Below are 26,812 nucleotides of genomic sequence, written 5' to 3' on the forward strand. Positions count from 1 at the left end.
TTTCACAGTCAAACCTTTTTGTTTACTAGGGAAGAAAATTGGAAGGTAACACCTACTGTTTTTAAACTTGGAATGAGGTATTTTTTAAACAGTTCTCAGTTTACTTAAGACTTTTAACACAGCTAATAGTGGTCGGAACTGAATGTGTGAGAATGAGGTTAGTGTTCTGCATAAACCCTACTTTAAAAGGCTCACATGAAGGGTCTAAGACCAGGAAATGCTCTCACTATAATTCTCATTTTCAGCTGAATTGGACATGGCAACAAGAATGCAGGCCTGAATCACATTATGTTCCAGGAACCTTTAACTTTGCATCATAATGACCTGAGGCCTAACAGAAGCAAATTGCAAGTGGTTTCAAAAGGATAAACTAATTTATATTAAACTAGTACTATAACTTAAGAAGCTCATTTTGAAAGCAAAACTAAAACCCTCATCATTCACGTGATGGCTCCTAAATGCATCCCTTTACATTTTACCTGTAAAACTCTCTGTGTTTGCTGACAGGTTAAATGTATACTATACACAGAGAGCCAACATTTCTCTTTGTAACACTGCACCAATCTTACTAGTTTTAGCAGCATTCTTATTATTTTAAGCTGTCTCCATTGTCTTCTAAACACCATAATTAGAAGCTGAAAAGCTTACAGCAACCAAACCCAATGAGGTCTCATTATGAACAAAATATTCTACTGTGGTTCAACAAGTGACCCTATGTAGTCCAACATGATGAAGCCTTCAGCCTTCCTGCCCAATTATGGCTTCAGGTATGTATGAAGTTTTCTCTTTCAGTAGTATTTGGCAACCCCATTCAAGTTGTAGTTTTTTGGTCATAATTGTTTTCTCACTGGTCTCTTTGTTTCATTTTGTGCCTCTCATTTCCGTATGAGAAGGGTGGAAAAGAAAACCTGTCTGCTGGAAAGAATTCAGAGTATCTCTTATCCACGGAGGAGTATTTTGTAAATGAGTTGGAGGAGAGAATCAGTGAGCAGAGGGCTGAAATAATTAAATTGACTGACCAAAGAAAGAAGAGACGGGAGTAATTTTAGGGCCAAAGAAAATATGCCCCCACCAACAAATCAGTGATTTTTAAATTTGTTGCATAGTGTATTTTTCTGTTATATGCAAATCTTGTTCTCTGTCCAGATTCCAACTCCTATGGGAGATATAATACATTAATCATTATCAGTCATTTACATTTGAGTGTAAATGAGTATGCCCCCCCCAACCCCCATAGAAAGCAGGAGAAAGCAGGGGATTTTAGATATACCTAATGAGGGTTGGGGAGCAATTTCAAAGAAAAAAATAAGTTATAATATTAGAAAATAAATCCCTCCTATTCTCATTTTTACCTGGAAATGTTGCCTCAGCACATTGCCACGTCTCTTTGTGTTGGCTCCATGCTTGGAAATATTAGGTGGGGAACAAATGAAATTCATTCTGGTGTTCCAAAGCTATTTCAGGAAGCTCTTTCCCACAGCCTGGTAGACACAGGAGCTGCTTAGTTATGAAGTATTCTCATTTAAAACAAGCATGTGAAATGTGAAAATAAATATTGGATTTTTTTTTTCTTTATTTGATATTCTGCTGGTGAAATAATGAACTCTGAAAAATGGGCATGACATGATTGCTTTTAATAAATCTACTTATCTGTCATATCTTTTCAAGGTTTCCTGACTGTTAGCTAATTATCAAGCTGTATTTCTCTTATTTCTCTAATTTTGAGAACACAATGAAGTGTATCAATCAGCATTAAACTCAGGGCAGCTGCTTATCTCTTCAATCCCATTCCAAGAGTTGTTAGATGCTGGATCTCCGAAGCCATGACAGTCCCAGTTTTTAACATTCCTATCATTGTTCTCCTCACCCCTCTCACTTTTAGACTGAGTCTAGATTCAGATTCTCTTTCCTTTCCCTCCTGCCTTCCCCCAAACACATACACACAAGTGCACAAACACACACATACACAAGCAAGGGCTGAGCTTGCTCATGGAACCTGGGGGACTGACACTCATCAAGGAGCAAGTGCCATGCACAGCTATTCTCCTCCCTCTGGCACTGTGGTTCAGAATGCAGTTTGAGATGAGTCCCCTCCATCCAGATGTGTAAAAAATGACCCAATAACTTTGAAATCTCTGGATACAGAATCTGCTTTATAGCAGGCTCCCCAAGTGGTTTGTAAATGGCTTAAACCAGAGAACCACTGCCTTGGGGATCCCATTCGCTAAAGGAAGGATCACTTATTCTAAAATAATTGATTTATTTAATCCTAAATTCTCTCCCAAAAGAGAATTCCTCAAGTGCCCAAGTCAGGAACAGGGTCAGAGAGAAAGAAGGTAGGAAGAGAGGAGGAGACTTTGCCTCCACCTGTTGTTTCCATGCTCACTTCCATTGCATGCAGTACTGTGGAGGTCAGGTCAGGGGGTGTCGTGGGGGCGGGTGCCCCGTGGGCCCGGCTGACTGGATGGGCACTGCCCTCCACTGGCTCCTAAGGACAGGCAGACGGAGGGCCTTCACCTTCCTGCCATTCTGTCCTGTGTGCCCACAGTGCTTAGCTTCTTGGACATTCAGATTCCCTGCCACCGTTCCCAAATCTAAAGTTCCTCCTGAATTTAAAGAAATCAGAATTGCTATATCCCATTACTTTTATTTTTCCTGAAGACAATTATATAATAATGTAGATTACAAGGGGTGATAGTGTGATTGTGAAAACCTTGTGGATTACACCCCCTTTATCTAGGGTATGGATGGATAAGTAGAAAAATGGGGATAAAAGCTAAATGACAAATAGGGTGGGATGGGGGGGATGGTTTGGGTGTTCTTTTTTTACATTTATTTTTTATTCTTCTGATTCTTTCTGATGTAAGGAAAATGTTCAGAAATAGATTGTGGTGATGAATGCATAACTATATGTTCATACTGTGAACAGTTGATTGTATACCCTGGATGATTGTATGGTATGTGAATTTATTTCAATAAAACTGAATTTTTTAAAAAAAAATAAAAGGTAAACCAGCCAAACTCAAAGGTTTTCCCTTTTCATCTCTGTTTGCCCACATACATTCATTCCATCCTGATGCCCATTCTGATGACCTTAGCCCCTCGGTAGCAAAGCTGTGTCTATGGAAACCTTTATTTTTTCAGATCTGCCTCTAACTGGATGGAGTCTGTGATCTGAAAATCCAGGACTGAAATTGCATTTCACCCAGAAAAAGCTGAAACAGAAACTAACAGCACAATCCTAAGGATATACCACTGGGTAACTCGGTTACTCTAGTGTATGTGGTCTGATTTAATTTGCCTTGTTTGGCAGGAATTCTTGAAAGACTAACCACTGCCTTTTCAGAGAGAAGGGCAAGAAGGGAGACAATTTTAAAGAAAAATCCAAATTGAACTATAAGAAGGAATTTGTGGATACAGCTAACTGTGAATAGAAATTATGAACTGACAGTTCCCAAATTTTCCACTGGGAAGGATGCCAGATCTCATTTTTATTAAAAAAAACTATCTTCTCTATTAAAAAAACAAGCTCCCCATTAGAACTTTCTAGTTCTAAGAAGATGGCTTAAACATACTTTTCCCTATTCTTCCCACTAAGTACAACTTAAAAACCAGGATACTGTATAGAAGACAAATAGAAGAAGGCTCTGAAAGATGACGAGAAGGCAGCAGATCAGCCAGGGACCTTGGGGTGGCATGGCGGTTCCCTGGATTTTCTTTTTGCCACATATATCACAGATGTGGAGTTGAAGAAACCAGCAACCTGGAAACGCCAATAGGAGCAGACAAAAGCCTACTCTCTCTAACCAAGGGGCCAGGTATAGGGTAGCTTAGCAAGACAGAAAACATTTATACAATAACTGCTGTAATCTGGCCAAGCTCCAGAGAATACACTATGGCCACATCTCCCCGCAAGTGGGGAGCCTAGGCTTCTGCCCTCACAAGGCTGTAACAAGTCACCCCAACAGACCCACTGGAGTGATCAGAGAAGGCCAACTAGGGAGCTGGGATTTATCTGCTGGCCAGTAAGGAACTCCCACCAGCAGCAGCTCAGAGTCAGTGGGGAACTACATGGGGAACATGGAGTTCCACCCCCTTCCAGCACTACTGAGGGGCACTCCCTTCCCTGCTGGGTGATATCAGAGGAGGCTCAGTGGAGAGAAAAGACTCACTGTCACCCAGAGTGATGATGCCACTCCCACCGCAGTGTCAGAACCCTATACTCTGTGGAAATATCCTTCAGGCATGAAGGGGAAATCAAGACATTCTCACCACTCTTAACTTCACACAGTATGTTCACCAAGTCTGGTCCATTTTTCTCCAATATTTCTCCAATCTGTCCCTGCCTACCCATTCATACTGCTATTGTTTTAGGATCATCATTCATTGATTCTTCTAACTTGGCCTTTCTGCCACAAGTCTTAACACAAATCAGATCATGATATTACTTTGAGTTTAAAATCCTTTGTGCCTGTGGGACAAAATCCACCTTTCAACATCGCATGTAAGGTCCATCACATATAAGGCTGATTTGAACTCAGCCTACCTTTTCAGCCTTACAGCACACCAACACCACACCCACAAGATTCAGCTTTATTTAACTATTTAGTTTCTGAAACAGCATACATCCTCTGGTGCCTCCTCTTCTTTGCACCTGCTGACCCTACTTCTGGAAAACTTTTCTCTCTCTGCCCTCCTCTCCATAACCACTCCTTCTTACCTGGTTTTGAATGAATGAATGATCAAGTGAGGGACAGCAAAGAGCTGTGCCAAGAAAAATTAGTTCTACCCTTGAAACAAAACTGCATAACCTAAACCTAGATAAATGCTGAGAAATTACAGTAAATAATAAGTGCCCCAGATTTCTCTCATTGCCATCATACTAAACTGTGTGGAAGAATGAAAACTGACAGAGAAAATGATAAGAATATAGGAGGGAGCTAGAAGCCCAGGCTCAGACTCTGAGAGGTAAATACTCCCAAACTTTCATAGTCTCCACAATGTTAAAGAAAGGGATGTGTTGGTCACTGAACCAGGATTAAAAGCTATGACTTTTATGCCTAGAGTCTCGTGAAACCATAGGCAATTCCAATGGCAAGAGGTCTGGATAGATTTTAAAATACTTTCTCAAATGATTGGACATAGACTGGTTCCCTCCTCTCTGATCCTCTGAGGGCTTTGAGCCAAGAGATCTATCAGATTTTTTTCTAGGCTTGACATCATGTGATTCTGAAATCTACTCTAATTCAAAGGCACAAAGTGCATTTTAAAGATTTTAATACAGGGTTCAGCTGCCAAAGCCACCTCTGCCTCCAGGTGCTGCTATTTTGAGAAGGTGGAGGTGGTTCTCAGGCATCTTAGGCTTTTGTTTCCTCCACTCCCCCAAAATTGTTCTTATCAAGCTTATAGAGCTCCCCTATTGCCAAACCTAGTGGCCTATATGCAGTCCACATCTTACTTTCAGCAGAATACTACTGCCTCCTCCTTGGAACCTTTCTTAGTTTCCTTTTCAGTGTCTTTTTTTTTTTTTTTTTTTGGTTTCTTATCTTCTTCCCAACTCTTAACATTGGAGTGTCCGGGGCTCAGTTTTTAAATGTCTTGTCTTTTGCTATACTCACCCCCTAAGTGATGTCACCCAGGCTTATAGCTTTAAATACCATTTACATGCTGAAGAGCCCCAAATTATCTCAGTGACGTGCCTGAGCCAGCTCATATGGGCTCACCAGAGCTGAATGTGCACATTTCTTCCCACTTCTGTATTCAATGACAGTGGCTTCATATTGATAGCTAGAATCAGCAGTGGTAGAGTATTTACACCAAAAAAATTTGCAAATGCTATATATTGGGACACACACCCCTCCCAGAGCCAGTTGTGAAGCACTTACCAGCACGCCGTTTTTCCTGACCTCTCCTACTGATCTCCAGATTTGTGTTTCCAACTGCCTACTTGATGTCTCCCTTTAGAGATCAAAGATAACATGTCCAAAACTGAACTCTTCTCTCCCTCACCAGTCCAGCTCTCCCAGCTTTCTCCTCTCGGTAAATAGTATCTCCTTTCTAACTGCACAGATCAAAACTTTTTGAGTCACTTTTGACTCCTCTCTTTCTTTCATACCACGTAATCTACTAGCAAATCCTAATGGTTTTGCCTTCAAAATATACCCAGGAAACTCACAATACTTACTCAGGTTACTTCTTCAGGATATATGGGTAATTTGTATGTTACACAGCCTCTCCTGAAATCAAGAGAGGGAGGAAAAGAGGAGCTGTGTTTCCAGACAGTTCTCACTAGTCAAAATTGCTTGCTGCTTTCCTCTCTCCTTTGCCTCCTCCTAGTAGACTGACTTAGCACTCGTGGTAAACCAGACTATTAACTGCTTGACTTTTTATTGGACTCCATTTACATGTTCTCTTATGCGCTGGTTTCAAAAAGAAACCAACACAAGGATAATCTTTATCAATGCCTCTTACTCCAACATACATCCAACCACACGGGAAGGTCTGTATGGATTCTGTATTTTTACCGTTATTCTAAGTTCATGCAATATAAATGAAAAAGCGAAAGGCAGACTTCCCGTAAAGCTAATGAACCTTTAGCTTCAGAGCGCCTCATTTGCCCAAACCCATGTGACTGCTGGGAATAGCTGTGAGTTCTAGAGTGCACCACGTGGGGAGAAAAACCCCGGTGCAAACCTCGAATATAAGTCCAGGCCCCATGTACTAAAATTCAATTTACTGGTTATATAACCTGCGAGAAGAAGTTGCCATACGTTCCATCTAAATAATTCTAAAATATTTAGGAGAGTTTTTAAAAGGTACTCAACTCATCTTCCTGATGGGTGCATGAGTTTAATCTTGATTTTATTCAGACCTTCCAGAGGGTTTATGCCATATTGTTACATGTACTACGTATGGAACGGGAACTTTGATAACCCCCTCCCATCAGAGTAAACTCAAGGCAGTAATAAAGCAGCTGTTATCCCAGAATATATCAATGGCACAAAATAGAATTTCAGAAACATCATTCGCATCTATGTGCTCAACAAGATTATCTCTTAAACTAACTCCCACTTTTTCCCCCTAGACTGACATTTTAGAAGGTTGTACTGACTCCATCCACCCAGAAAATGACAGAGCAGCGTCCTTCAAACTGAGAATGTGGAAAAACCACACTTAATGGCCTAAGAGAATAATGTTGTTCAAAAAAATAAAAATTCCAGTTTTCCATTTTTTACAATTCTAGTTGGCCTGTGGATGGCTAAAGTCCAGGTGGGTCTGCTCTCTTAAATGCCACCCACTATCCTGTCACTAGCCAAGGACAAAACAAACAGATGGCTAAAGAATGGGGTGAAGGTGGAGGCAGTTGGGGAGAGGCATCACCTGCTGGAAATAACTCAGTTCTTGGTTTAGCAAGCTGAGCATGCAGAACCCTGTTAGAAAAGTTCACAGGAATTATACTTTTGGAAAGACTGTAAGATTGGATTACATCTTTAAAATAATTGTTCAAATAAATGGACTAGCACAGAGGAGAAGCCTATATTGACTTTGTGTTTACCCAGAAGGGGGAAAAAGTACAGAACAAGCTTTTCTTTAACTACAATTGCAATCTTCTAATAGCAGCACCAACTCTCTCCAAAATGCAGGACTCAGAGGCTGATAATCATCTTTCGGCTCAGGTTATTGCATGCAATTTTTCACATTCATTCAGCTTTCTTCATACAGCTCTTAGTAAAGTAACTCCCTTAACAATAAAAGCTTTTATGGAGCCCATTACATTGGCGGGCTAACCACTCCTGGTTTTTTTTTTCCCCTTCTTCTTCATCTTCTTCCTTTTATTGGCTCCTTGGAATATTTATAGTTGCCTTTGTTCTCACTGAAAAGTTTTACATCTGGCTGTATGTAGCCATTTTTTTGTTGTTTTTGTTATTATTGGGTATGAAATGGGCAAGTGTTTGTATTATGTCTGGGTGGCTTCTTTTTTGCATGTGATTCTTTTTTCATCTTGTCATGCAGCCCTTCATTGCTTAGCCCCAGAATGTTCACTCCTGGACTCTTTCCATTGTGAGCCATGTGATATAAAATTTTATGTGCTGCAATGCCATTTCTTCCTGACAAACAGGTTCTCCAGTGGAGGGAGTACTTGAGAGAGACTGGTCTTCAAAAACAAAAGCTTGATTCCTGGGCACTGAACGAACAGATTAAATTTCCTAGTAAAGAGTTTCACAGGAACAAACTTACATAAGCAGAATGAGAACATTTTTGCCTGGATCAGGATAGCATGCAGGATAGAACAGGGAACTTGCACCACCTCTTGGCCCCACAGATACAGATACCAACATGTGAGAAGTTGTTCATCTTTACTGCTACATTAAAGGACTGCATTTAGGCATTTCAGCATTAGCACCAAAGTCTCCAAATCACAGCAAAAACCTTCGGCCTTGCCACCATAGTTCCTCCTGCTAAGAAGTTCATTCTCTTTTCTGAAAGATAAGAGAATTTGTGCCTAGGCAAGTGGTTCAACTCACCGAGCCTCAGTTTCTGCACCTGCAAAATGGGAATGATAATAGTATTTATATAACAGGGTTGTGGTGAGAACTGAGATAATACAAAAGACTTAAAACCATACCTGGCCCAGAGTAAGAGCAAAAAAAGTGTTGCTTCTTGTTATCCTCCAATTAGAATGTAATCTCCATGAGGGTAGAGATTGGGTCTGATTTATTCACTGTATCTCCAAAACCTAGAATTTAATAAGTGCCCATAAATACTTGCTACAGGAATTCCTCACCAGGTTAACCAAGGACGTGTTCCCTGAAGGAATCAGGGAGAGGAGTTCTACTAAGTGTCAAACATGAGGAAACCATGGGTCACCATGGGAACCTTGCTCTTGTTAAGAATCCCTTGTCCAGAAAAATGCGGAAATATTAAACTTCCCCACGTGGGAAATTACTGATATTCTCACAAGTATTGGGGACTACCGATTTAGAAGGCCTCACTCTTGATCTTGGGGCTTGCCCTTAGGAAGCTTGTTACTGAAAAGGAGATGCTAAGCCTACCTATAATTGTGCCTAAGAGTCTCCCCCAGAAAAACCTCTTCTGTTGCTCAGATGTGGCTTCTCTCTCTAAGCCAACTCAGCAGGTAAACTCACTCCTCCCCCCACCCCACCCCTGCTACATGGGGCAAGACTTCCAGGGGTATAAATCTTCCTGGCAACGTGGGATATGACTCCCAGGGATGAGCCTGGAGCCAGCATTGTGGGACAGAAAACATCTTCTTGACCAAAAGGGGGAGGAGAAATGAAACTAAATAAAGTTTCAGTGGCTGAGAGATTTCAAATGGAGTCAAGAGGTCATTCTGGAGGTTATTCTTATACATTATTATAGGGCTATCCCTTTCTAGTTTGTAGTGTATTAGAATAGCTAGAAGGAAATACCTGAAACTGTTGAACTGCAAACCAGTAGCCTTGATTCTTGAAGACTACTGTATAACTATGTAGCTTACACAGTGTAACTGTGCGATTATAAAACCCTTGTGGCCACAGTGTATGGACAGATAAGTAGAAAAATAGGAACAAAATTTAAATGAATAATAGGGGGGAGAAATGAAAATGTTCAAAAATTGATTTTGGTGATGAATGCACAGCTATATGATGGTACTGGGAACAACTGATTGCACACTATGGATAACTGTAGGGTTTGTGAATATATTTCAGTAAAACTGTATTTAAAAAAAAAAAAAAAGAGTCCCTGTCCAGGAGGTATTTCACCTTTCATCTTCTTATATTGTTAGACTAACAATGACAGTAAGAATGCAAGTTAAATGCATCTCTCCTCTATGACAAAATAAGAGCAAGTATTCTACAAGCTTATATGGTGCTTTCTTTCTACACTATACAAACCTAAAAGATCAACTTACACTCAGTACGCTGAGTTAGCTCAGTTTTAATTGAGCCAAAATGAATAAAGTTTTCTTCATGAAGTACTGAAATGTAGATTGCAAATACTATGATCCATATAGTTATATAATAAGCTAATGCAGAAAGGCGGGGGGGGTGGGGAGGGAGTTAGGCATCTCAGATTTGTCTTTCTCAAGTAATAAAAAAATTAATATTCATGGTCACTTTAAACTGATTTAAATGACCATGCTGTGTCTTATATCACACACACATAAATACAAGAAAATAATTATTTTCTTTAACCCTCTAAAGATATAGTCTTGGTTGTTCTGATTTCTAACACAGCTCTTTGATCCCCAACATCCTTGATTTTTGAGGAATTGGGGCAGTGATTCTCAGCTGGGGGTAGTGTTGCCCACCAGGGACATTTGGCACTGTCTGGAGATATTTTTGACTGTCAAGAATTAGGGTGGGGGAGGGGTTGCTCCTGGCTTCCAGTGGGGAGAGGCAGCGGTGCTGCTTATCATCTTACAGTGCACAAGAGAGCCCCCACCACAAAGAATTTTCTGGTCCTGAATATCCTCAGTGCTGAGATTTAGAAACCCTGATCTAGAACATTAAAAGTGAGCCTAGTATAGTGTTGTGCAAAAATTTAAATAGTGAGTTGTTATAAGAATTCCTTAACCAGGACCTTTTTTTGGAAAATGTGTATAATATCAAAGCAGTTTCAATTTAATAGGAAAGAAATCTATATTTTTAAAAAAAACTCAGTTAAAACTAATTTTAATTAATGAATATTTCTAAGGAAAGGGTTGAAAGACTTCTTGAAAGCTTAAATGGTAATATTCCTGACAATATGAAAAAATGACAGCATAAACCAGCCTCTCCAGGAACAACTCAGCAGCCCATATCTGGATGTCCTGTGGCATTATTTAAATACAGACAGTGTATTTGAAGCACTGCTTTCTCCTGTGAGCAACAGATTACATGACTTCTCATTACAGTGCCTACCATACAGATGCCAGATTATCAATTCTGCGGCATTCTTTTCATTCATTTTTTTGAAAGTTGCTCAAGAGGCACTCTGTGTGTGTGTGTGTGTGTGTGTGTGTGTGTGTGTGTGTGTGTGTGTGTGCATGACAAGCACCCCACATTTGTGGGGACAGATTTCAGGGGGATGAAATGCATTTTAACTACAACTCTTTCTTGTAGAACTTTATTCCATATATAAAGGCCATCTTTCCATTCTTTCTGGCAGTTATTTTGTATTTGCCATGATTACACAAATGATGCCCTTACTTGTCTCATTTAAGTTTATCTGCCTTTTTCCTCACTGCAAATACAAATAATCAGGAGCTTGACATTACATAAAACTTCGTAACAGTTAGTCTTTTAAAATTAAATCTATTATTTGTTCAGGAAATTTTATCACAATATAGAATTAATCTGTTCTCACTAGGCTGCAAATTCAGAAAGAGATACCTAATAAAAACAATCCCTAGGAGATAAAATACATAAACATAGAGGCAATATTTATACAGTGGGCTTCTGTTATATGGAAAATAAATATCCTTTTCCAGTCCAGTGACTTAGTGTCCTAGAAAAACCTTAATGTTGTTTATAGGGTCTACTTGAAGAATGCATATCAGACCCTATGCTCTGATAGTATTGTATGCATCCATCCATCCATTCATCAATCCAAGAAATATATATTGAGTGTGTTCCACTTGTAAGTATTGTACTGAGCACTATATGAGATATAGCTTCCATAATTAGTTGAAAAATGTTTCATTGATGATAATATCAGTTTGTGATTGTGTTAGAATAAATTATATATGCGTTTCATTGATTCATTCAACATATACATATGAAACACCTAAATGTGCTAGAAATTAGTCTAAATGCTAAGGACACTAAGCCTTTTTCTAAAATTTATAATCTTTATATATATAAGATAGGCACAAAAAACTTTCCAGGCTGGATAAAAGCAGCTGAGATGGAAATTATGGAATGGCAATCGACTTCCATTTTGGTTTCCTTCTGGTGAGCCTTCTGGTACTACAAGCAGCTGGGAAGCTAAACTCATTGTTATCCAGAGTTCTAAATGCCAATCAGATGTACTTGCACTAGATTTGGAATGCAGAAGTAAAGTGGAAACTACCTCTTGCTGCTGCACCAGTTTTCCATTGGCAAGTGTCATCATGAAATATTATGTTTTTCTGTAGCTTCACATGGGCTGAGAGGCAGATGGGGTCGTGGTGGCAGTTCTGACCCCAGCATTAAAGTTTCAGTCAGCAAGTCCAGCGGATTCCTGACTGTGGTGGATTGAATTGTGTACCCCTTGGACATGCTCCTGGTCTGGGTCCACATTCTGGTGAGCATACACCCACTATAAATAAGATCTCTTCAAGATTTTACTTCAGTTCAGGTGTGGCCCCACTGAATCAGGTTGGGCTTCAGTATGGCTTACTGGAGTCCTTTATAGGCCAAGTGAAAGTGAGATGGAGAGAGAAGCCAGGAGAGCCTGCCATGTGTATTGTTATGTGACAGAAAAGCCAAGGACCAAGGATAACTGGCAGTTCAGCCCCAGAATCCCACACTCTTTGGGAAAGCATTGCTTTGCTGGTTCTTTACTTTGGGACTTTTCCTAGCCTCAAGACCATGAGCCAATAAATTCCCATTGTTTAAGGAAACCCACTGAATGATATTTGTTGTAGCAGTCAGGAAGCTAAAACACCCACTGTCCTGGCCATGACAGAGTAGGCAGTTTCCATGATAGACCAATATGGAGGTGTGATTCTAAGACCTGTTCTTGGAGGTCTAGCTGAGAGCTCATGTCTTCAGCCCTTCTAGTGGTTTCATATGTAACTAATTATCTATATCCCATTCTTCTTTAAATAGCCAGTTTTTGTTCCTTACCAAAAAAAGCTCTAATATAAAAGACACAAAGATACAGAAGAATACCCGCCATGTTGAAGGCCATTAGGAGAGCAGCCAGACCCACGCATTGGGCACTTGTGCTGGAGTGACATGGGAAAAGATCCTAGAAGGTAGAGACTCTATTCATCTTTGTATCTCAGTTGCTAGCAGAGTGCATGGGACATATTAACCTCAATAAGGATTAGAGGCTAAGTGATAAGAGTAGTGTCCTAGAAGCATTAATCTGATTCTGATGGCAGGATAAGAAGGAGAGAGGAGACACAAAGCCATTGCCATAATCTAAGTATCAAGTTAAAAAGCTCTGGAGAGACACGCAGAGGATTTAAAGATTCAATAGGCATTGGTGACTGTATCCAACAGGTTTCCACAGAGGAGCAGAGCCAGTGGGAGATATATATTAAGAGATTTATTGCAAGGCATTAGCTTACACGATTGTAGAGGCTGGTTAGGCAAGTCTAAAATGCACAGATAGGCTGAACTCTTGGGCACAGGCTGAAGCTGCTGGCCACAGGTGGAATTTCTTCTTCAGGGAAGCCTCACCTCTGCTCTTAAGGCCTTTCAACTGATTCAATCAGGCCCACTCAGATTATCTGGGATAATCTCTTACTTAAAGTCAACTGATTATGAACTTTAATCACAGCTACAAAAAACCTCCACAACAACACCTAGATTAATGGTTGATTAAACGACTGGGGACTATAGTTTAGCCACAATAACACATCAGAAAGACCCTCACAGTGATCAACTGAAAAGAGGAAGAAATAAAAAAGGGGTCAGACGTAGCACAAGCAAGGGATACATTAGTAACCTCTGGTTGATTCTGTCGTCAGCTCAGAGATTGTGCTCCCAGCTAGTGAGTTATGGAATGTGTATGCTGCTGAGCCCTGATTTAGCTTCGGAGGGACTGAAAAAACTACGGGTTTTTTTTTTTATGCTTCAGCATCTACTGTTAAAGTGTTCAGTGCTCACTCAGGCAACAGCCTTGTTCAACGCCATGGGATTGGTAGAGGCAGTTTATAGCTGAGTTTACTAACAAGCAGCATAAAATCTCTCTCTTAAAATTAAGGCAACCCTATAGTTTATTACCCCTACAAGAATAAAAGAGGGTTCTGTCAATAATTATGCCAGGACCACCAGCAGAAATCAGAACATACCCAGGCAATCCAGAACTCTTGGTCCCGTAACGCAACCCAAGATGCACTGGGCTCATCTGTCAATATTTCTTCAGTATAAGTGGACACACAATATGCCTCCTGCCCACTTTTAATGTCTTAATGGGAAAAAATGCCATTACACACTTAGTTTTATTAATTTGTTAAAATTTACATGGGTACTTTCACTGACACTGGAAATTATTTTTCAAAAGCGAGCAGTTTTTTCCTTGAATGGGCCCATTCTTTACAAATGAATGGGTTATTTTCTAATAAATGTTAAGAGGATAAAATTTTGAACAATTAATGGCCCTCATGCCATCCATGCCAGGTGATGCATTGATTTTAGAGAACTGTTAAAGAGCCAGCAGAGTTCAATAGTTAAGAGTTTGACTTGGGAATAAGACTACCTTGGTTCAAATCTCAACTCCTTTGTTATTATGTGAACTTGGGCAAGTTGCTTGTTCTCTCCATGCCTCAGTTTCCCTATCTAAAGTCAGAGATAATAGTAAAGCCTTTATCATAAGGGTGTTTTGAGGAGTCAATGAGACAACGCACAGTTCCTGACACAAAATAAATTCTCAATAACCATCAGTTATTATTACTGCAATGTAGCTATGAAATCTTTGAACCAAAATGTCAAATAAGATTTTTCCAGGAAGCACAATAAAATGCTACCCATAAATATGCTTGTACAACTATTACAATTTGGCCATGTTTTATTTCTTTTTGATAGACTGTCCATTCAAATTATATTAACCTGATGGCAATAGCATACTGTGCCTGGAAATATCCTTCCATACAACAGACTAACCTTTCCCTAAGCAATGTTAAGCATCGTCCCCATCCTCAAAACCTTTTTCCTAAATGTGGCTCTTATCCATGAAGTATAATTATTGAATACTGGTACATCATTTGCAAGCATGATTGTAAAGCAATAAAAATAACTGTGTTGGAATAATTACATTATTGAGATTTCTACTGAGAGAAAAACCAGCAAAAGCATGGCACAGCTCAACCTTACTAGAAATAATGGGGAATAAAACAGCCTTCCCACAATGCTATGTAGTTTATGAGACTATCTCTAGACAATTCATTAGTTCTAAAGTGACATGAAGATCAATTAATTTTAATGGTGGATAACAGATTATGGTATTTAATAGTTCATCTAATTTCATGAGGCAAAGTCAATTAGACAATGTAATGTAAATCTAATAAAAGTTGTGAGAGCTCATTTGACGCTTTGTCAAATACAAAAATGAATGGGCATGTCAAGAATCAGATATAAACTGAAGCATTCTATACAAATTGAGTTTAGTTTATATACAGAATTAAGTTATAAACCCTAAGGAATGTAAAACATATGTACTCCATTCCCCTTTGACTTGCTCTTAAAACGTATTCATTAAGTGCATACTAACTAAATGCAGTTGTGTTATTGAAGGAAACAGTGCTGAAAGATACATTCATTCATCTCTCCCATCATCTGTTTTTTCTTTCTACAAATAAGTAGAATAATTTGGAAATGTTGATGTTAAGACATTCTTAATGAAGTGTTGCTTATGAACAATTGAATTAGATGGAACCACCAGGGTTTGGAGCTCCATTCATCTGTGTGATTTTAAAAATAGCCCATTTTCCCTGATAATTTTTTTATCATTCTTAAGTAAGCCCATTTTAACTCAGAAAAAAAGCTACTTTTTAATAAGATTTAGCACACTTGAGACTTTGGTCTACCCCACACCCACCCACCTACCCTGAAGATCTCAATTTACAGCCTGATTTCTCTTTCTGTACTGGAACAAAATGTACAAAGGCAGCTTCACTAGAAAGTTTCTTTTCAAAATGCTGTTAAGTGGCTTCTTTGAAATAGTTATGGCTCTACAGTAAAGGAATCATGAGGTCACAGATGCCTGGTTTCTATTGATTCTCCTAGTTAATAAAGAGTTAAACAGTGAAGTGTAGTCTTTTATTTTTTCTGGGGAAAAAAAAGTGTTTTGAAGGTACTGGAGAGGGAAGGCCTGGTCCTAAGTGGTCATGTGGCTACCTCCATTCATCTTGGTAGTGACTATCTGTCAAAAGTGGCAAGAGTCCCTGCTAACAGCCCTGACCGGAGCAGTAATGAAGGGAGAGTGCACAGCAAAGTGTCCATTATCAGCAGGTCGGGAGCAGTAAATTGGAGCAGTTTGCTTCAATCTTGCGGCAAGTTGAAATATAAGATAGGTGGGGATCAGCAAGAGGCAATTTTATCTTATGATCATTTTTGTCAGATCACATCAGAGTAGCAGCTTAGTTTGATGCATGATTTCAATTAACCAAGTCTGGCAGTAATGCTTCCACTGCCAGGGAAAGCCTTCCCCAGAGCCTGGGTTCCTCATTATTTAAACCCACCTGAGCATACAAAGGTGAGAGAAACTGTGGGGTTAGGGAAAAGGGATGGCACATGTAGATGGCAATGGGCGCAACAAACCTCGACTTTTACAGAGGGGTTAAACCACGCACCACAGTGTCCCAGGTGGCTGAAAATGCTGCCTTGCTTATTTGCAAATTTTCTAACTCAGATATCTGTTTTTAATGACCTTCAGCTTGGGATTTTAAATATGAAGTTGCATGTTGTTTACTCTTTGACAAAGAACTTAGCCTTTTGGGTAGCAGTTTCACATGGGATCGGGTCACAAAATTCTGTACTGGTGCTAAGTCATATGCAGGTACTCACAAGCACAAGAAAAATCATTGTGAAACTGAAGGCTGCAGCTTTGACTCTTAGATCCTTGAGAATTATTTACTTAACGATAAAAATGAATACATGGTTCAATGATTCTCCAAAATGTGTTCAAGGACATCTTTGCCCTCAAGGAACTCACAATTCAGGAGAAGCAATAAGACTTCTGCAAATAGCTATAATGAAAGAGAAAAACAGAAACCTCTAGAAATTTAGAGACCACTTTTAGGTGGAGAAATCAGCAAGACAGGAAAGAAAGAAACGTTTGAACAGGCTCTTGAAGGATGCAGAGGATATTTCCAAGTGAAGTTGAAAGAGTGGCTGTATTAGTTTTCTATCACTTCCTAACAAGTGACCACAAACAGCTTTTACCACAACACTGATTTATTATCTCACAGTTTCTGAGGGTTGGGAGTCTAGGTACTGGATTAGCTGGTTTGCTCAGGGTCTCACTGGGCTGAAATCAAGATGTCAACCAGGGCTGCGTTCTCATCTGAGGCTGGTAGTCTTCTTCCAAGCTCATTCAGGTTGTTGGCAGAAGTCAGTCCCTTGCAGTTGTATGACTGAGATTCCTACTTCCTAGTTGCCTGTTGACTGGGGAACATCTCAGCTGTAGAGGCCACTTGGCAGTCCCTGCTATGCAGCCCCCTCCCTCATATGGCAGTTTGCTTCTTCACGGTCAGCAAAAATAATCTCTCTGACTTCAGGAAGGACCCAGTCCCTTTTAAGATCTTGGCTGCTTAGGTCAGGCCCACCCAGATACTCTCCCTTTTGATTAATTCCAAGTTAACTGATTAGTAGCCTAAGCACAGGAGAGATGTCCCATCATCTTCACAGGTTTTGCTTGTAATCAAGGGGAGGGGATTATACAAGTCATATGTAACAGGGCGTGGGAACCTTGGGGCCATCCGAGAATCCTGCCTACTACAGTGTCATTGCACATAGAACACATCTGAGAAAAAGGGAGGCAGGAAGCACTAGGAGTTTTGGGGGACTGGTAAACTGTCAGAGTTTTCTCAGCCATATGAAAAAATGGAGTAGTGGGGCATACTGGTCTGGAAAGGGAGTTTCAATCAAGTCCATTAAGCACTTTGAATTTCAGAGTGCAAACCACCAAAGGTTTTTAAATGTTAACGTAATCACCATAATGATTTTTAGGAAGATGATTCTGGTGTGCAGGATGGATTGAAAGAGAAGACATTTGTTGTCTCCATCTCTCCATACTGGGATGGATTCTTTGAGAACAGAGTCTTTGTCTGCAGTTCACTGCTGTAGCCCCAAAGCTTAACATAGTGGGAACTCATTAAATATTTATTGAATGAATGAATGAATGTGTGCAGATCAGACAAAGAACTATTGTCTTATTTTAGGTGAGCAGTATAAAGGAAGGAACTAGGGAGTCAGCAATGCAAATGAGAAAGGGGATAAATCAAAAATATGTTGCAAAATTATAAGCAATGGACTTTACAAACAGATTAGAATAGGAAGAAGAGAAATCAAAAGTGACGTCAAGTTTTACCACCTGGATTTCAGGATTCTGAAGGAAAAGCATAAAAAAGAAAAACTCATTGTTTAGCCCCATACAGACAATACCACAACCTCTTGGGCTAATTTGAGGCAGATTTTGGGTGTTGTATGGACAGATCCAACATTAGATTCACTAATGGTATATTTTTCTCCTCAGGCCTGTGATTATTTAAGAATTAAACAAAATATCACATCCACTAGGATGACTATTATTATTTTTTTAAATAGAAAATAACATTGGTAAGGATGTAGGGAAATTGGAACCCTCGTACATTGTTGGTAGGAATGTAAAGAGGTACAGCTGCTGTGGAAAACAGTTTGGTGGTTCCTCAAAAAGTTAAACATGGAATGACCCAACAATTCCACATGTCGTATATACCCACAAGAATTGAAAACAGGGACTCAAACAGATACTTGTAGACCAGTGTTCACAGCAGCATTACTCATAGCCAAAAGGTGGAAACAGCTCAAGTGACCATCAACAGTTGGAGGGATAAACAAAATCTGGTCTATACATACAATGGAATATTACTCATCTGTAAAAAGGAATGAAGTTCTGATACATCTACATCATTATGTTGGATGCAATAAACTAGACACAAAAGGACAAATATTGTATTCCACTTAAATGAAATCTCTAGAATAAGCAAATTAATATAGAGACAGGAATAGATTAGATGTTGCAAGGGGCTGGGGAGAGGGAGAAATGGGAAGTTGTTGTTTAATGGGTACAGAGTTTCTATTTAAGGCGATGAAAGGTTTTGGTAATGGAGGGTGATTACGGCAGCACACATTGTAAATGCAATTAATACCACTGTACTTTAAAATGGTTAAAATGGGAAATTTTGTGTTATATGTTACCACAATAAAATGTTTTAAAAAATTAAAACAACTTCCAGGTTCTTAATGGAAGATTAACCACACATAAGTAGCTCCTGTTTTTCCATAAACCCTGCCAACATTAAAAAAGAAATTTTTACAAAGTTTTCACCCATAAATATAAAATATTGGGAGCAAAGACAACATCAGACTAGTTTTCAATGCACCTTTAGAATAAGGAAAGTCAATGAATGCATGTCAACTCACTTAGCAGTGATTGCCTACAATAAGTAATCCAACATCTTGCAAGCCCCTGAGACAGTCTGACTTGGAGGCATAAGGTTCCAGAAAAGGTAGGATCCAGGGGCTAGGTTGAAAGCAGTGGATTTTATTCAAAGTCTATGTATTACAGCTGGTCACCAGGTCCCTTCTCTACTTTCCCCAAGTCCTCCCAACTGCTCCCTCTCAAACCTCACAGCTGTCAAGAGAAATGAGTTGCATTTTTCTAGAAGAAAATTTCTGTCTGCATTATCTTCGTTTTATCCTGGTCTGTTTCTTCCCCTCTCTCATTTTCTGTGTGTGTGTGTGTGTGTGTGAGAGTGTATGTATACAAATATTTACGCATAAGTATATGTGTATATTTGTGTGTGTTTGTATAATCCTCAGAGAGATAAGCATTTGTATCCAATAAACAAGAACAGAAAACCATGAAAAATAACAGAGAAGAAGAAAAGCTCTTGATAATTTAAAATGTGGTAACAAAATTTTTAATTCAATCAAAAATGGTTGGAAGATAACATAAAAAAATTCTCTGAAATTTGGCCAAACAAAAAAATAAATGGAAGTTTTGAACTATAGGAAAAATCCAGGAAGTCCAACATCTAAATAAATCTTGTTCCACAAAAAGAGAACAGAGAAAATGGAAGAGCGGAAATTGTCAAAGAAATAATGCAAGAAGAATTCCCAGAACTGGTAGATGGACGTCTCCAGATTAAAAGAGCCTTCTGAGTGCCCAAGACAATAACATTTTAAAGACCACACTGTTGCAAAGTTTCAGAACATCAGGGACAAAGAGAACATTCTAAAAGCTTCCAGAGAGAAAAAAACAGGCCGCATGTGAAGAATAAGAATTCTGAATGGTAGCATACAACAGGATGCTGGAAAACACTGGGGCAATATCTTGAAAATTCTGAGTGAGATTACTTTTTAACCTAGCATTCTCTACTCATCCAAGGTATCAATCAAGTATGAGAATAAAATCACATTCATAAATGGAATAAATTAGAAAACATACTTCTCACTCCCTCTTTCCTAAGAAACTACTGGAGTTTGTGCTTTAGCAAAATAAGTAGTAAACTAAACAAGCATAAGTCATGGTGTAAGCTAACATGGGATAGGATAAAGGAGAATGATGAAAAGAAGTTCCTTTGTGATGTTCAGTAAAGCTGACCTAGAGAGCAGCTGGTCCAGTTTGAAGCAGGGGAACAGAGAGTCCAGGAGCAAGGTCTTGGGTAGGAGGTGGGAGAGGAATGGAACTTCTACTTTTGAGTTATACAAAATAAAGTAAACATGTAGCAACAATATTGGAATATTTGGGCAAAATACAATAGATACCTAGGAAACAAGCCAAAATGTAAAAATGAGGCTATGATTATCTCTATAAAAAATGGGAGGGTTGTACAAGAAAGGAGAAGAGTAGCTGTTGTAGAGTGTTTACTTAGCTCAGCAGTGCCAGATATTCCCATAGTCACAGGAATATAAATATTGACAATTGATTTAACTAAAACAATAAATACAACTTAAAATTGTAAGAGAGAAGAAAAAACAGCATAAGCACATTATTTAGAAATACCAAGTAAATACCAGGCGCAAGAGCCATAAAACCTGGCCAGCCTCTGTGGCATGTGACTTGACATTGGGGAAAAATGGGGTAGGGAACTACATTTGTATGTCTCCCTTCATGGCATTTAGCACTATTTGATTTTAAAGTTATGTACCTGAATTATTTGAGATAAAAATAAAAATAATTAAAAAATTAATAGTTACTATCAAACAAAATCTAACTAGAGAGTCACTGAATGCCCAAATGACTCTGGAAGTGTTCAAGCAGAGATAGAATGACCCTACATCGAGGGTGCTGTCTCCATCTTATATTCCATGTATCCCACACAACCTTTTACCCAGTGAGGGACCTCACAGCATCCTTGATCTCTGCTTGGACATTTCCAGAAACAGAACACATTACTTTTTTAGACAGCTCATTTTATTTTTGGACTGCTTTAATTGTTTGTAAGCCCTTCACTTTATATCAAAATCTGCTTTCTTGTGATTTATCTCCATTGCTCTTTGTCTGGCCTTTAGAGCAATGCCCAAGAGATCTAATCTTCTTCCATGTGACCGTACTTCAGACTCAGGGCAGTCCTGTTTTATGTGATGAATGCATTCCTGAGGTCCTCTCATATTCAAAACTCACGGAAAATGAGATTAATTCTGATATAGTATGGGGGGAGGTATTCTTAGGTTTACTGGCGTAAGTGATACTTCCATATTGAATTTGGTAATTCACTGGTTCACCAGCTTTGAATTTAGGTGGTTCTTGATTACTTTTTAATTGTGAAGGGTTGCCTTCAGATAGTAAAGAGAACCATCCCAAATTCCCTTTTAAATGGATAGTACTGTATTTGTCATTGCTCTGAGGTTCCTCTTCTTAAAACCCCTCAGCACTGGGAATGTAAAAGTCATCATATTAGTCTACCATGTACACTAATTAGTTCATGATGCCCCCATTTCTAGAGGTCTGTAAGTCCAGGAGAAATAAGCTTCTAGAGAGATTCAAGGATTTGAGTATCCAGAGGCTGAGAAGTAGACCAGAATACCCACTGAGGTGCTTTAGCACCTGATAGTTTTCTGATTCTTGCTCCCCAAGTCCAGGTCTCTGAGATATAACATTGTGGTCGTATTGAAGAATTTCCAATGATACCTATAAGACATATCTAACAAAACAGAAATGTAACATATACCTAGATAAGTGTAGGTACTAATGTCTATTTAAATATATGTGTATGTGTACATGATATATGATATCAACTACCCCCAATCCATTTGTTTGTTTACTTTAACCCTTCAAGTTTGCATGGAGATCAACCACTACATCTGGTTGATAATATAATTTTTATATAAAAATTGTTGTAAAATATATCACCATGGGATTCACAGTGTATGTGATTTGTGTGTGTGTGTGTGTGTGTGTGTGTGTGCTTTATGTAACATGTCCTATTTTCTTTCTCACTCAGCACTTAGGGATAGAAAGAATTATTAAAAGCTAAAAGAAAACCACTTCACATAAAATTTCCTAACCACTTTCTTTTTTTTTTCCTGATTTATTTATTTATTTTTTATTAAATTAAATTTTATTGAAATACATTTACACACCATACAATCATCCATGGTATACAATCCACTGTCCACAGTATGATAACAGAGTTATGCATTCATCACCACAATCTATCTCTGAACATTTTCCTTACATCAGAAAGAACCAGAACAAGAGTAAAAAATAAAAGTGAAAAAAGAACACCCAAATCATCCCCCCATCCCACCCCATTTGTCCTTTAGTTTTTATCCCCATGTTTCTACTCATCCATACACTAGATAAAGGGGGTGTGATCCAGAAGGTCTTCACAATCACACTGTCACCCCTTGTAATCTACATTATTATATAATTGTCTTCAGGAGTCCAGACTGCTGGGTTGGAGTTTGGCAGTTTCAGGTATTTACTTCTAGCTATTCCAATACATTAAAACCTAAGAGGTGTTATCTATATTAGTGCATAAGAATGTCCACCAGAGTGACCTCTCGACTCCATTTGGAATCTCTCAGCCACTGAAACTATTTCGTCTCATTTTGCATCCCTCTTTTGGTCAAGAAGATACTCTCAGTCCCATGATGCCGGGTCCACATTCATCTCCAGGAGTCATATTCTGCATTGCCAGGGAGATTTACACCCCTGGGAGTCGGGTCCCACGTAGGGAGGAGGGCAGCGAGTTCACCTGTCGAGATGGCTCAGTTAGAGAGAGAGAGGGCCACATCTGAGCAACAAAGAGGTACTCAGGGGGAGACTCTTAGGCACCATTACATGCAAGTTTAGATTCTCCTTTGTGGTAATGAGCTTCATAAGGGCAAGTCCCATGCTCGAGGGCTCAGCACATCAAACCGCCAGTCCCAATGTTTGTGACAACATCAACACCAGTCCAGGTGAGGATGTCCAACACATCCGCACCTTCCCCCAGATCCTCGGGGCTGGGGAGGGGGAGGCTGTAAATATATTTTTTATTATCTGCCCAAATTACTCTGGGATGTGTCACTATTTCACTCCAGCCTGTACTAACCTACCGTATCTCACTTCCTATTCAAAGTTCCATGCAATTGTGGTGTTTGAACAAATCGACTGTAGAGTTGTACCGCCTAACCACTTTCTTTTAAGAAATGTATACTCTGATAAAATTTTAAAAACCAACAATCTTAAAGCCTAACCCTATCATTTTTCCATGATTTTTCTCAAATAATTAGCAAAGTCATTCATGTTCAAAAGGGCATTTCTCCCCCTTTTAAAACTTTCTTCTATTTTTTACACATGTTGAAAAATCCTCAGAGGCAGACCGATACATGTATATAGGCATAGAATGATTTATCTGAAAAATTAAGCTGTAGAAATTGGGCTGAGAGAGAAGCAAAACATTTCTTACTGTATGTCTGAAAACCCTCTCACAGGAAGTCAGTTTATAAAAACACCATGAAATTTTCCCTCCAGCATGAAGGCCACCTTATGTCAAAACATTATTGAAATGATTATTATCTAAATTTCTCAATCCAACAGCATGTAAAAAATGACAGTAAAGGGGTAATGCGGGATACTGATTACGTGCTTCAACCTGGCGGGCCTGGGCCGGGGGACCGGATCCACCCCTGGGGAGGGTAGTGGGTACGGGTGACAGCGCCCTCCACAGCCCCCCGGGCCTGAGAAGGTGAGGCCGGAGGCAGGCCCCAATTCCTCACCCAAAACCAACCGTTGGAGGAGGCTTGCCGGGTAAGACCGCCTCCCTCGTCTAACCACTCAACCCCTCCGTTACAATGCCACGTCCCCTACTGCCAGTGCGCATGCACCAATCATTGTGCAACACCCAACAACCAAAGACAACCTCTGCGCCCTCTCAGAACCAATCCAAGCCTTTAACCTCTACAGCTACCCCGCCCTCTAAACCGCCCGTTATAAGCTTGTACTCTCCCCTAATAAACTCTCTTGGTTTCTTCACCCTAAAAAGAAACGTGTCCCACCTGTTCCTTTCTCGCCGCCCTCCATACTTTGCACGCCTCCGCCGGGGACCTGGCCAAGTCCCCCGCCTCGCCCTCGCCTCCGGGAAAGAGCCCCCGCTGCCGGTACCCTCCGAGCAATCCTGAGAGCCTAGGATTTAGCGACCGGCCGCCACCCCCCCCCAGACGAATCAATTGCAACCGCAGGGTAAAGAAGAAATATGTTTAAGGCCTTCTGGTACTTGAAGCTTCTTTGGCTCCTAACAGTTGCTCCCTTAATAGCAGGTTAAATAGGAAGTTCATATCTTCATCGGGTCTATGCAAATGATTTGTAAGCTGTGAAAAAAATTGTGAGGAAATCCCTACCTTCCTCAATAGTCAGCTTTGATCTGGATTCTGGATTACTACCCAATCAGGTACAAAACTGAGTAAATAGGGTGATTATACTTGCCTCAGGTATAAAAAACTGAAGGACATTATATGTTGACATGATAAGAAATGAACATTTTGGGTAAAAATGGGAATTTTTAAGGTGTGCAGAAATAGCTTTTAAAATAGGATATCAAGGGCAGAGACTATAAATAAAAAATTAATAGATTTTACTTCATAAAATTTGTAAACTATTTATGGTAAATAGTGAAAAGACAAAAGAGTCAGATTATAACTATTACCTTACTATGGATGAATGAAAGGAAGGGAGGGAGGGATTAACACACCAGTAAAAAAACAAAACAAAACAAAACAAAGAGAGACACAAGTGGCTATCAACAAAAGTGATATGTTATATCTTCGTAATCAAATAAAGAAAAATTAAAATAACAAAACTCATTTTTCATATAAAAATTGGAAAAGAAAATATATTCTTATACATTGATGTGGAAGTGTACATTTATACATATTTTCCCAAGGAAAATTTGGACATATGTATATGGAAAATTTCTGAATATACATGTTATTTACCTGACAATAACCATTTAAAAATTTATCCTGGGAACATAATGAAAGATGTATGCAAGGGTGTACCTACAAGAATATTCTTAGAAGGATTATATAAGATTACATACGTTTGGCTACAGCCTAAATGTTCAACAAGCAAGGAATGGTTGAATTAAGGGTGTCACATTTAAAAATGTTATACCCTGCAGTCAATTAAAATGATTCTGTGGAAACTTCTCTAATAAAATAGAAGATGTTGTGGAAATATATATATTATTCATTCGGTTAAACTCTACTAAACAGGTAAAAATGAATGAAATTCACATATTACCACAGATAGATAACATAAAATGATTAGCAAGAAAAGCAAGATGTAGAAAGATACATATAACCTGAAATAATTTATGTACATTTAAAAATCCACAAAGCAATATAATATGTATTGTTTTGTACATATACTTAAATAGTAAAAGGATAAAATTATGGATGGAAAATCTAAAATATTTTCACTAAAATTCAGAATGTACATAGTCCTTTTTAAGTCAGGGCAGCTTGATTCTGAAGCACAGGGTAATTTTGGTCATATTTGTTTTATCGTCTTTGTTGTTCTACTCCTGAGGAAAAAAATACCTTTTATGTACATGAAATGCTGTCTTTGATTGGCTGCTGAGCAAAGTAGACCATTCAAAGACCAAGACAGAGGGATCTCAGGTAGCATAGAAGTCTTGAGACTTGAGTGACTTTTGCCAGTGACCTTTTCAGTGATCATAGGGACACTCTCTCCTTGGGGTGTGGCTCCATTTCCTCATCTGAAACAACACAAGATTTTCTCCTTACCTTCTGCAGGTTGATGGTTGGAAGAAAAGTTGAATAGGAGGTGTGTGTGTGTGTGTCTATGTCTGTGTCATAAAGTTCAAAATTCTTCTAAAAATCAATGCTAAGTATTTAAGGAATTATATCTGAAATGAAAACAAAGTTATGTATGTGGTTTGAGATTGTGAAAATAAAAGCAAAATAAGAAGAGATTATAAAATTTACGATACTCTCTTCAAGAAGGAGTTGGCTTATCTTATTGCTTTAATGAATCATCCATCGATTCATTCATTTATGTATCCATATGTCAATGCATCCAGACTTTCATCCATCTATCCTTCACTCATCCATTTAGCAAATGTTTATTGAGAGATTCTCATGAAGCAGGCTTCAGCATGGTGATCCTCAGGGCCTCTAAGTCCAGGGAAATAGGCAGGGCTTTGTAGAATGTGTTAAGGATTTTGGTCTTACACCAAGAGCAATGGCCAGCCCTTAAGAGTTTTGGCAAGTATATTACACTATCAGGCTCCTGTATAGAAAATGGATTGAAGAGAGGTGTACTGGTTTGTATATATTATGTCCCCCAGAAAAAGCCATGTTCTTTGATGTAATCTTGTGTGGGCAGACATTATCAGTGTTAGATTGTAATTCTCTGAGTGTTTCCATGGAGATTTGCCCCACCCAACTGTGGGTGATGACTC

Source organism: Choloepus didactylus, chromosome 5 (assembly GCF_015220235.1).
Source record: "Choloepus didactylus isolate mChoDid1 chromosome 5, mChoDid1.pri, whole genome shotgun sequence".
NCBI lineage: Eukaryota > Metazoa > Chordata > Mammalia > Pilosa > Megalonychidae > Choloepus > Choloepus didactylus.